Source organism: Cheilinus undulatus, linkage group 9 (genome assembly GCF_018320785.1).
Source record: "Cheilinus undulatus linkage group 9, ASM1832078v1, whole genome shotgun sequence".
NCBI lineage: Eukaryota > Metazoa > Chordata > Actinopteri > Labriformes > Labridae > Cheilinus > Cheilinus undulatus.
The window spans coordinates 24,835,122-24,848,473 of NC_054873.1; positions in this window are offsets into that span (position 1 = coordinate 24,835,122).

A 13,352-nucleotide genomic window follows, 5' to 3' on the forward strand; every position below is an offset into this window, starting at 1 on the left:
GTAGCTTGAGTTTTATGTGACTACATGAAAATGGTGCACGAATTTTAAAAATGTGCACATTTACTGTGAGAAGCATTGCATGTTTGCCTGAAGTAGTTTTTGTTGTGTTGTAAAGTGGTTATTACAAAAGCTTATATTGCCATAATGATAAAATAGTGTGCATCTCTAATTCGTATCATGATTTATATTGTTTTATGAAGTGTGACAAGTTTTAAGGAGCTTGTGTATATCTCAAACTCTCTCCACGAAGTTCCACTGACCTCCTGATCCCTCCCATCAAAGAAAGACAAAAGCGGCTTCAATCCATCCAGCCCCCTGCTGCAAGTGTCAAACTCTTTTTTTTTTTTTAACAAAGCAGAACTTTAAGACAGCAGACAACGGTCCAAATTTGATGTTATCCAAATGTGTTCGGTAAAGACGAAGTGAAAGTGAGATCGAGGGAAACTCAACAACTCTACACGAGAAGGAATCCATCACTAGTTTATCCCCCTCAAAAAACTGGATCACTTTCAGAATTCCTGCTAATGTTCATCCATTTCTCCCAGTCAAATGGACTCTGGAGAAGTGACTGATTTTACACTGAACTCAATAATCCAGAGCCTGTGTAGCTTAAGTCATGGAGCTCCAGCGTGCGTATGTTAACACCATTAAATCACCTCAAATGCCTACATGATTCAATCTTTTTCACAGTGGACGACAAGTGAATTGAATTTCCCCAAAGTGGCTGTCCATTTCCTGTCTGTGTGTGACGAGTGGCTATACGGTTGCTGGGGAATTCAGACCCACTCTCCCCTTCACTTAACTCCCATATCACATTTAACACAGAGGGGGAGGCTGCCTATTTTTCAAAAATACAAATAAAAAAGTTACATGACAATCCTAGGGAGGTTACATTCCTCTTCTCTTTTTGCATGTTCTCCCAAATACAAGCATTCATTTATCATTAAAAGTGTGCAGATATTCCTTAAAAGTATCGTTGTTCTTGTTCTGGAAAAGGATATCTTTTCTGTGCCTCCACAGTAGACCATATTCAGTGCCTAAATTTTGGCATTGCAGCCAGATGAGGCCCCGGCCTTGTGTGAGCCTGTCAGTGGCACTCTATAGCACAGCGGCTCTTAGTGGCCGTGACTCCCTGACCTGCTTTCCCGCTCCGCTGTGAATAGCTGCTGGCACCTCTCTCCAGCCTGTCTGCTAGATGAGGAGCACATTTAAAGAGATACAGGCTTTTTATTCACAAACATCACATACAGTATTTGACATGTTATTAGAATCTATATATTTCTCAAATTGTTCTTACTGCAAAAGCTTGGCAGGGAGATTATTTGGCACTAAATTCTACACTAACCTTTAGTAGTGGGCAAATGCACAGTAAATAAAAGAACTAAAAAGACATTGAACTGAATTAGTCCTTATGGATTTTATATAAACCTTTGATTAAACTTTTATAAATGTGTGTAATGATGTTTCAGCAACACAAAAACAGTAAGAGCACTAATAGACATAAGTAGAAAAAAATGCTTAAAATAATGCAATTAGCATTATCAATGCATGCCAACCACAATTTACAGGTAGCAATCATCCAACATAAATAGGGATACATGATATTAGAATCTACCTATACTGAATGTGCCAATAATAATCATTTCAGACTCATTTTAGGCGATACGATATATACACAGCTTTTCTTTTGCTGATTAAAAATGCCAGTCCTTCACTGTAGTAAATGACTGCTATTCCCAGTTGATTAGCAGGTTTGCATAGTGATTCCTGAGGACAATCCTGATAAGGTGCTCCAAATAACACACTCAAAACACATTCTTCTGATCTGAAAAAAAAAAAAAAAACTCACTGTAGTTAAGACCTAAAACTTCTGTCCTTAGAACAGTGGTTCTCAACTGGTGGGTCGGGATCCAAAAGTGGGTAGCAAAGCCCCTTTCAGTGGGTTGTGAATGAAAAATTTGCCTACAACTCTGTATGGAAGCCCAAAGATGACATACAGTAAATTCCAATGCATTTTGTAAAGATTTCCTTTGATGATAAGTATATTTCAATGTCTGCCTCGAGATATCTATATGTATATCTGTAGGTTTTCCCAGAATGCCTTTGGACATAAGACACTTTTGCACCATGAGTGAAGTTGACTTAGTTAGAGAGTCAGCGTGCACCTACTATTTACTGCATAAATGGTTAAAACCATAGTATGTAATATTAAAAAGGAGAAATTAGCAGATGAAGAACATGTGTCTTTATGTTTTGAGTTGGATTTAAACAGAATTTTTAAGTGTAGGAAAGTTTCAGGTCAAGTTAACTGAACATGAATGTACGAGTAATGATTACTCAAAAAATGTATTTTCACTACTTAAAAATGTTGATATAATCAATTTCAACAAAGTGCATGCTTTATGGGGAAAATTGAGTAAAGATGTTTGCATGCATGTCCTTCTGTAATGACATGCTTTAAACAAGTTTGTTTATTCCAGTCTGTTCAAGTTTACTTTGTTCCATTAGGGTCCAAACTGAAACATTTAATCAAATAAATGTGAGTGGTTTGAAATGTCAATAACTTGGGTCCTAATGTTTCTTAAGGAGGTGGTGGTGGGTCTTGATGCCTGACAAATTGTGAAAGACTGGCTAAGAACACTGTAAAGTTTAAGGAATAAGGATGAAAAAGCTTTAAACTGCACAGATTTATTCGTAAAACCTGCTGATATGTGCGGCCAAAATATCATCTGTAAATATCGGCAGAAAATTACCAATACAGACATTTTTGAGCTAACATCCACCAATACCAACAGTATGCTGACATCCCGAAGCATAAACTCTCCCATTACTCATTAAATATGGTATTCATATGCAGCTTTTGCCGTCTTTCCTCTTTTCATATTCATGAAGGGTTTTAGGCTCCTTCCAACATTGTAAAATAAAGCCAGCAAGCTATCACTGTAGCTAGTATTTAGTATTTTAAAAATATAATATATATGTTACTGTTACAAAGCAGCTGACAGCAATACGATAAAACTTTGCTGCTCTGTAAGATCACACAGTAAAAGGCCTAACCTACAAATTCAAACTAGCTATTTCAGCATTTTTTTTCTGAGTTGATATGTCACAGTTTTAGGCCCCGTCCACATGGAGACGAAGTCAGGAGTATACACAAAAGTTTTTTGTTGTATCAGCATTTCATCCACAGGGAAACAGCATTTGGGAGGCCGTATACACTACTTTTTGAACAAATCTGTCTGGCCTGCCATTTTGTCTCCATGTGGATAGCCAACCACATCTTTTTTGAAATGATTACGTCATAAATAGCATAGTCCACTTAAGCCGCATCCACTGGTCCAGCCAAAACAACCATGGCTCTTGTGTCTGTGTACGATGCAAAAGCTGTACACACGCTCTGCAATCTTCCTCTCTCTTTTTGGTGCATTTCCGTGGCAGCAGTACAGCGCCACTTACAGGCTTGGCATGTATACTACAGCGTTTTCAGTGGTTCCGTACTTTCGTGGACATTTCCTGAAACGATCCTGTGTTTACGGAAAAACTTTTTCAAAACGAAACAGAAATATATTGTTTTTGTCTCTGGTGGACAAGGCCTTAGTTTTAAGAAAACAGTGCCCAATCACTGTAAATATTTTTTGTCATTGTCCTGAAATTATTAGACAATCATCCCTTAATCTGCATTGTTTTACCAAAAAGTCATTGGGCATGAGACACTTTTGCACCATGAGTGAAGTTACCTGCTCAGTTAGACGACCCCTGCCTGCAGTGAAAAAAGAAAAATTGCAGATCTATTTTTAAAAATTACTTAGTTTGTTACAAGCAATGTTGTATTTAGTTGGATTTAAACAAAATAACTAGGAAAATCTTAAAAAAGGTTAACCTGATATAAAAGTATAAGTAAAACTGAGTTATTTTGACTCGAATGCCTTAGTACCTGCTACTTCACCATTAATATTTATCATTTATTATTACTTCAAATTATTTAGGTAATCAGTTTCCTCTGATATTTTAACTTGTGTGATTTGGGCCACTGACATTACTCCCCTTCAAAACTTTGTAAATTTGTTTTTAGCCTATTTAAACGATCTCTCCACTAAAGTTTGGGCTGTTTAGTCACTGCTTGATAAAAGATTCCATCACAAATGCAGCTGTTGTCTCACGTAGGCTTGGGAGTGCTAAGTCCCTCCGACAGACTGTGCCTGTTTGCTACCTGCTAAATCCAGAGCATTTTAAAACTGTGTTTGGAATAAACGGACTGAGGGGAATAGAGCACCTAAGAGCTGTAGAAGTGGAGAGCTCTGCAGGTTTGATTGGCAGGCCTCGTCAGTAAGTCTCTTCCAGTAAGAGGCACCTGCCTCGGCCCTGGTGGGACATCCCCCCACCACCGCCGCCACTCCAAAGTGAAGCGCAAAGGCATTGTCTTAATTATCCCCCTCCCCAACTAACCACCCCCACCCCCAACTCCCGCATCTCAACAAGGAGGAGGAAGGAAAAAAAAACACAATTAACGGTAAGCGTTTAGGGGAGAGAGATTATTTACTGGGGCCCATCCAGTGGAGACAGACGCTCAGCAGTCCTGAGAGACAAGCATGTCCATCAGCTTGGGGAAGCTGAGCAATCCAATTAAAGCAGAGATCTTTCAGGCGGTCAGCGCTAACTGGTGGTGTTCATCATCTGACAATGTCATGGCTTTCATAATCATTTATTGGGATCCCTTGATCTCTGTCTTTATGGGCACTACACTTGATTTTCAGTGGAAAACATACAGGATTTGATTTTTTTGTTAGCCAGAACTGAAAAGGACTCAAGCCTAATAAACTTCATGACATCAAGAATAGCAGTGAATTGAATAACAATGTGCATGAATCCTTAACAGTCTGGTTAGGCTGTAGGTATCACATCTAAGTCTACATAGAGTTGGCTGAGCCGCTGAAAGACTCAGTGAAAGGGCCCTCCTCACTTGTGATTAATTGATGATATCAGTGCGTGTGTGTTGGATCAGTACCACTGGTGCCACCATCCTGGCTTACAATTACCTAATTTTGGTGCTGAAAAGTGTGTCAAGTTATTACTGGGTTCTGATGTTCAAATTATTAAATTGTGCCACTTTTGTACCCCCTTTCTTCACTGTTTCTGCCCATTTTCAATATGTTTCCACATAATGCCTTTTTTCCACTTTTATCTCATTTTTATCTGCTTTTCACCACTTTAGCTGCCCATTTTTACCGCTTTTTTCCACCTCTTAGCCATTTTTGCCACTTTTTAACCGCTTTTCACAACTTAAATCTGGCATTTGTTGCCTCAATTTTGCAATTGTTTTATTAATTTCCCCCTACAGTTTCATTTCCTTCTAGTTTTTTCTCTGGTATCCTGATGTTTGTGTACATCATGGCTTAGCTATGAAGTCTGACATTACTTTCCTAATGGTTTCCTAAAGGTAATTCTGTTTTAAGAAAAGGGGCCTACATTTTGAAAATTCTATATTGTACTACAGCATAAATTATTACAATTCATTTTTGTTGCCCTGTTAAATGTGGTTATTACTGGGTTAAATATAAGATATGGTTATCACAGATTAATTTTACAATGGACCATAAGTTTCCTGACCTCCATGGGCCTACTCATTTGGCTGGCCCAAATAAGCTTTCTCCTTTATCCCCCCATGAGGGGCCTTGATCACATCCACCTACATGGACATCTGACCATACAGGATGAACAAGCAGAATCCGACTAAGAGAACAAAACGCATGCAAGGATGTGACAGTAAGATTCCAGGACTCTCTATAGTATGCAGACTTCACTTGAGACCCTCCAGGCTGGGGGGAAAAAAAGATTGGTGCAATTCAAAGAGCAGGACTTTACTTTGAGAGAGGCAAACCAAATGAGAGTCTGGGCCTGGGGTCTGCGGGTCAGCTAGCAGGTGGGAATGAGATGAAGCAAAGCGGAGGGGAAAAAAAACAGGATGGCAGAGTAGGGACGTCACATCTGGGCTGAATTAGGAAAGTAATACGGCGGGCCCAGAGAAGTGTTTGAGGATCTGGGAGGCAGATCTCTCTTGGTCAGAAACAGCAGGTTAGTGTGTCAGCGGGAAGTCCAGATGAGAATGATTAGCGGTGGCCTTTGAGGAGCAGGTGCCTTCTCTACTTCTGCTGCTTAGCCCTGAATGGACCGTCATTAATCAAACATTGTCATAAGGTATTTAAACGGAGTGTACATTATGAGCATGTCAAATCGCACCTTGTATGTGGTTTGTTTCAAATGGATGAATTTTCTGCATATGGACTATTATGGAGCAGCTCTTTGTGGCCTTGAAGTTGAAGCTGTGATGGAAGAAAGAACTAAAGGGGCCTCTTTATAATTGTTAGTGCATTACCTCACTTAACATTACATCATGGTGGAATTTGTGAACACACTATTTGACAATATAAAATCATGTGGCCGGCAGATTTAACATCGCCTGAACAGTTGTTGCCAGCTATTAAAACCGAGAAACATCGGCTGACAAAATCCTGTAAGAAGCCAAGAGTAACAACAATGTTTGCTAATAACCTCATAATTCCCCCTATGGCTCTATCATCCTCACTGTCTCTCTCTGCTATCCAAGCTCGCCTGCTCTGCAGAGCAGGGACAGACATGTTTGAGCATCGATTCAGCGCTACATTAAGTAATCTAGTAATCATTTACACCAACTGTTTTTTGGGGGAAACAGAAGCATATTAAACAGGCATTAATGTCACTACGAGGAGAGCAGAGCTCTATGGCTGCGATGTGTGAGCTGTCTGACTTGGACGGCCCACGTTAAGGGTTTCTGCTCTCCGTTACCTCCTCGAGCTGTACAATGAAGTGGAAGATCTCCTTTTTCACGCCACCATTTCCACCCCATTTCTTTGCATTGTATTGTTATCCCCAGCTCCAAAAAACAAAAACAAATCCAGTCAGTCATGAGGCCCTTCCCCAAAAGAGAGCGGAGCGTGCATGTGCTCGCAGGCGAGTGGGCAGAGCAGCTGTGGACAGACCACTGCATGAGAACTACAGTGTAGGTGTTTGTCAACATAAAAGCCTCTAGACAGAAGCAGAGACTCTTTCAAAATAAATTTAGATCCCATATTCGAGCACTACTTTGTTATTCATTCCACCGCATGAAGGCATGCATTTTCACTACATTCAGCTCCACTTCAGCTTCACTGTGATACTGATACAAGTAGTGATGCAGGGGACTAGATTATGGGGCTTTTATAGTTTGACAAGTTCTTTAAAAAATGTTTTTCTTCCTTCTCTAAAAAGGGGATGTTGAAACACCTTTCTGTTGTGCCTGAAACCTGCAGAGCTTTAATAAGAACTGTATGGTCTGTAGCTGTGAGCTATCTTAAACCTTAAACCTTGGACAAAGACGGGGAGATGGAGGAGAAATCTGAGCCAAAGGCGGTCTAGTTTGAACGGATTTATAGACTCGCCTCAAGTGCATGCTGGAGATTTTTTGGGGAAGTGTTCACAGAAGATGAGAAAGGTGGATGCTAAGAAAAATATTTCAAAGAAGAAATGTCTGAGTAGATAAAATATTTAAATTTCTATGCTAGAGACAGAAAAAACAAAACCAAAATGGACAGAAAATGACATTTATAAACTACATTACATATATACCTTGCAGAAAACTTTCTGCAATGACCACCAATATTTGATATGATCAAATTAAAACAAACTTTTAAAAACATATTTCTGATGCTTAAAAACTTGGGCCTGAGTGAAGTCCATCCTCCTCCTCTGGCGTATGTTTAGGACGGAGGTGTGGGTGGCTGGGAATCAGTAATGATTTACAAATAATAAGTAGAGGAATGAACAAATCAATAAATCAGAAGATCTCTGGATATTTGTGAGGCAACCTTATTTCTTTATTTATCTGCCTGTTTTATTTGTTTTCAGCTCTCCAAGGCAGGAGCAGGAATCCCAAATTATCCAGGGGGTTAGGGGGCGCAGTGCCCCTGAGCCCCGAGCCCCATAGCGGAGGTAACGTATTCAATGGCCTGGGGCGAGTGGAGGGAAGGAGCGGCCCTGCTGCATACTGATGGCAGGGAGAGGAGCCAGTAATTGGAGCTGCAGAGGAGAGGGGAGAGGAGGGCAAGCACTGGGAGATGATGGCTTTGTTTTCTCTCTCTCTTCCTGTCTGTGCCGCTCAAACTCCTCCCCCCGCCCAGACCTCTCTCTCCCTCACACTCTCTGAGTAGAGATATGGAGAAATTGAATAGAGATACTTGCTAATTGGTCTCTTGCTGCTTGCTTAAAGGACCATAGACATTCTTTTTCATTTGCCTATTGAAACTAATAAAGTATGTCTGTCTGTGTTTGTGTGTACGTGTGTGCCTCTTAGTGTGAGTGTAGTAAATCAAGGATTACATGACACACTGTGTACTTCTAATAGAGTAAAGAGGAAGGTGTGAAGGACTGCTATTACAGTAGGTTGTTGTTATTAAGAATGAAAGCGAAGCTGCTCAATAAAATGAGCATGTCTTTAACAAAAAAAAAAATCCAGAGTATTTAAAAATACAATATCAAAGCCCGGCTGGATCATTCACTGCTTTATTCCTAACTCTTTGTGTAAAACATATGCTTTACGTCCATGAAAGCCAATTTAAACCCAGCACCGGCTGATATGATGTAAATTGGTAAATACTATTTTAATCAGAGCACATCGCCGCTAATTAAGAAAATTACTCTGACAAACGGTTTGAAGCTGGTGTAAGAGCTCAAGCCAACATTGCAATCAGGCTCATTCCTTATGGTGCTGCTCCCTTTTGTGGGTGACGAACACTGGGAAGTTGGTTACATACATCACAGAGTGCTGCAATTTAAATCAGATAGAGAAAAAGTGGCATTTAAAGTGAATCTGAAGAGTTTAAAACTGCCACATTATCCCTACTAAGGATAGGAAAAAATATGAATATGGCAATAAACCATCATCCCAACTTATGTGATGCATTTATCCAATCAGCGATGCCAAATACTGATATAAAAAGAGAAAAAAACGACCCCCTAAACTGATGCCAGTTTGACTCACAGCTAGGGATGGGATGGCTTTAAGGTGACATTATTAACAGCAGTGGAAAAAGTCATGGTTATTTAAACAAAAAGGTGTGACTATAACACGTTTATATTTTCATGTTCAAAAAACATGCCAGAACCATATTGTTGGTGTGACATGCATGGGGTGGGGTGGGTGTGGGGTCAGTGAACTGGGGAGTCATTGGGCAGTGTCCCAATCACTGATCTGGACTCTACTGAGTGAGGAGGCCAAAGCCTTGGTAATGCAAGTCCCCTGGGCCAAAATGAAGATCCAGGCCTTTTGGGACACCCTGGATGCTGCCATTGAATCTGTGTCTGTCAATGGTGAGAGCATGGATGTTTGAGAGCAGTTCAACTACCTTGGCAACGTAATCCATTGATCTGCTGACTGTGAGGTTCAGATCAACTATTGACTTGGACTCGTGCATGGGACAATGGGTTTGCTGAACATTACTGTGTGGCATTCCCAGTATCTAAGCATGCAGACTAAAGTCAGTCTTTCAGTCTATGATCCTTCCAGTCTCACTACAATCTTGTGAGGCCTGGACGTTCCAGATGTGCTGACTGGACCCCTATGTGGCAACTTCTCTTCAGCGCATCTTTGGGTATCGTTGGCAGGACTGTGTGTCTAATGCTGACTTGCTCAGGAGAGCACAGGTGGAAAGGTTCAGCTTCCTGGGAACGGCAGCAGTGCTTTTACAGGCACATGTGGCACTTCCCGGTGCCTGATCTAGCTCACCGCATACTGGATGCCCGGGACCCGGTGGGCTGGTACAGACTCCAGGTGCATTATGGAGGGAGTGGCTTGGAGAAAACCTGGAGAGATGGGGCATGGGCCTGGCGCAGGCCTGGGTGATGGCCATCAGGAGACCAGAGCAGTACAGGACTTAAGTTGATGGAATGAAGGTCAATGAAACAGCAAATGCTCCCATAGCAGTGTTAATTTAAACAGCTGTTTTTAATTTTAGTCTCAGTCTTAGTCTTGAGATTAAATGCATTTTGGTTTTAGTCACATTCAAGTCATGTCTACCCTTTCTAGTTTTACTCAATGAAATCTCAAAAAAAAAAAAAAAAAAAAAAAGTTTTAGTCTATAAAAATTCCTTACATTTTAGTCTTAACTTTTAGTCACATTTATTCTTTGAATCTGGTTCCAATCCAAGGTAGTGTGTTCTATGCACCCTGCCAAATCTAGGATCCTTGATTTCTACAGTTGAGAGGCAAAATAGCAACAGATGCATTGTATTTTGACAGATTTAAACACCATGGAGATATATCATGGAATTTAAATGTCAGATGAAAGCAAAATTACATTTTAGTCAAGGTTTAGTCATTAAAGATCTTATTTTGGCTAGTCTTTGTTTAATCTTTCTCATGGAAAAAAGGCTGTTGATGAACCTTTTTAATCATGGTTTTAGTCGACAAAATTAACACTTTTCCATGCCTGATCTGACCTGACCTGCATGGACTGAAGCAAAGTTACACCTAGTGCGCTGCACTTAGCCAGTCTATGCTGCATTAGCTCTACTAGTCTACAGTAGGACACAGCAGTGTAGGTTTGTATCCACTGAAGGAAGGAGTAAAGTCATCAGTGTGGGGGACCAATGGAGTTCTCGCCTGCAAAACTGAATTGAAAAAGAAGTTATGGCTAAATTGTCAAACACCACCCAGCTCTACACACCAAAGTAACACTATATAACAGTGATATTACATTTGAGGGCAGGTTATTTGATTCAGTGTTGAGTTTTAAGTTACTACTAAAATGAATGAGATGGTCCCATTTTCATATAACCTTGCAAAGCAGATGGATACGCCCGTTTCCTTGTTTTTCACTGGCAAATCCACATTGCAAAGCTCCCATCTGAACCGTTTGGGCCCGGTTTGAAAGTGACGGGACCAATCAGCTCCAAGGGGCAGTACTTTCAGGCGAAGCAGAGTTGTGACGTAAGCAAGTAGCAGCAAGAGCAGTTATGAAGGAAGAGATTAGCATGGATGCTGCTAAAGCGCCAGTTTTATCAGAACTTGACAACATTTTTTTGTTAAAAGAAGAACACAGAACAACAGTGAGTTGTTTTCTTTTCAAAAACGACAAAAGTCGAGTACTTACATGTCTATAGTTGCCATGTTTCGCGTTATTCCTCAGTAGCCGTGCACACGCAGCTTGATAGCTGCTACATCACTTGCTTTGTTGCTCTGATTGGCCCATAGAGATGTGATAGACAGAACGTTCACCCAATCACACTCCGAGTTTTTTTCAAAGCCTCTGCCTTTTCTCAGACGTTGTGTTGACTTCAAACTCAAATCAACACAGAATATTATCAGGCCAAATGTTATCAAAATATATATATTATAAAAATAGTCATTTATGACAATTAATCATAATAATTCTTCAGTTTAATACCCAGAGTAGGATTTTTTTTTTTCAATCTTAGGAAATCAATCAAATCGATCATAATGTTACATAAATAGTATGGTTTATCATTTATGTGGTATCATGAGTTCCCCAGCCTTATCCTTAGCCTCCTATATCAGGGGTTCCCAAAATTTTCCATTAAAGGAAACCTTTATGGCATTAGGTCTCTGTACTAACCCCCTCTGGCATCATTTTTTAAATTACTTCTGATGGCATACGTATATCAAAAATTAGGCATACAACCTATAAATATGCTGGCTTTATTCATCTATAGTTAATAAACTTATTTTAGTAATTTCATTGAATATGTTTTTTGTAAACAGTTTCTAAGTAATCTTTCTTTGCAATAGTCATTACATGTTATAAGTCTTAATTTTCTTTTTGAAGAGGTTATGAACACACAGATTCAATATGCAGAGACATCTATAACATCTATAAAAAACAAATATCTCAAATAATGTCATCGGTTGATTTTTTCATTTTCATTTTTTTAAAGTTTGTTTCAATTCCCCCATTATCCCTCTTAGTTTTTGTTATCCCCAACTGTCTCGCCAACTTATTAAAACTGCTAGCATGTTCATGCGTATCAGACATCAAAGTGTGTGATTTTTTAAAGTACTTTATGTAGGTGTACATTAGATAAGGGCTGATGGCAGGTAGAACTAAAGTGAAACAAGGTGTAATAACCATCAAATAGCAGACTGTACATTCTTTAATTCTGAACTTGACCTTTTAAGGAACATTTCAAAGTTTTAAAGTTAACCAGACACCATGATGTATCGTCTTATAATTGCTTTGCAATGCAATGTATCAATTCAGGAGCGCTGTATCAAAACATTATTGTCATTGTGGGTCATCTATCACTTATGGTGTGTTGAATCATATGATGAATTACATTACATTACTGGATATCTACACAGCTCATCTGATTTGGGGTTGGAAGGGGCTAAAGCCAATCCCTGTTGTTGTTCAGTGAGAGGCAGTACACTCTGGACTAGTGGCAAGTCAATCACGGGGCTGACATTTACAAACAAAGTCACACAGTCATGCCCATACTCACAGCAATGGGCAATTGATAGTTTCTAAATTTCCTAACATGTTTGTTATATTATGTTTTGCTATATAACGTGATGTTACGATATGTATGTTACATTGTTATGTTACGTTGTCAAACATTATGCTATGTATGTCACATTATGTTATGTTTTGCTATATGACATTATGTTACAGTATGTATGCTACATTGCTATGTTACTTTGTAATCTGTTTTATTCAGTATATTATGTTATGTTTAATTAAGTTACTGATGTTACATTATGTTATGTGAGGTTATGCTATGTTACATTATGTTATGTTTTGTTGTTATGCTACATTGGATTATGTTATATTCAGTATATTACGTTATGTTAAATAATGTTACTAATGTTACATCATGTTATGTGACGTTATCTTATGTTATATTATGTTATGTTACACTGTTACATTACGCAATGTTTCATTATGTTATGTTACATTATATTATGTTATTTGATGCATTTACATTATATTACATTATGCTACAGTTACATTATTCTGTTTACATTATGTTACATTGTGCTACGTTATGTTACACTGTGTTATGTTAAGTGATGCTATGTTCTGCTATGTTGCGTTTCATCATGGTAAAATATGTTACATTGTTGCATTATGCAATGTTATGTTGTGTTACATTAAGCCAGGTTAAGTTTTGCCACCTTATATTACGTCACCTTATATCACGTCACCTTATGTTACATCACAGTATTTATCACATTAAATTACGTCACACTAAGTTTTTTATGTTAAGTTTTGTCACGTTTAGTTTTATCACCTTAAGCTTTGTCACCTTAAGTTACATTATGTAAC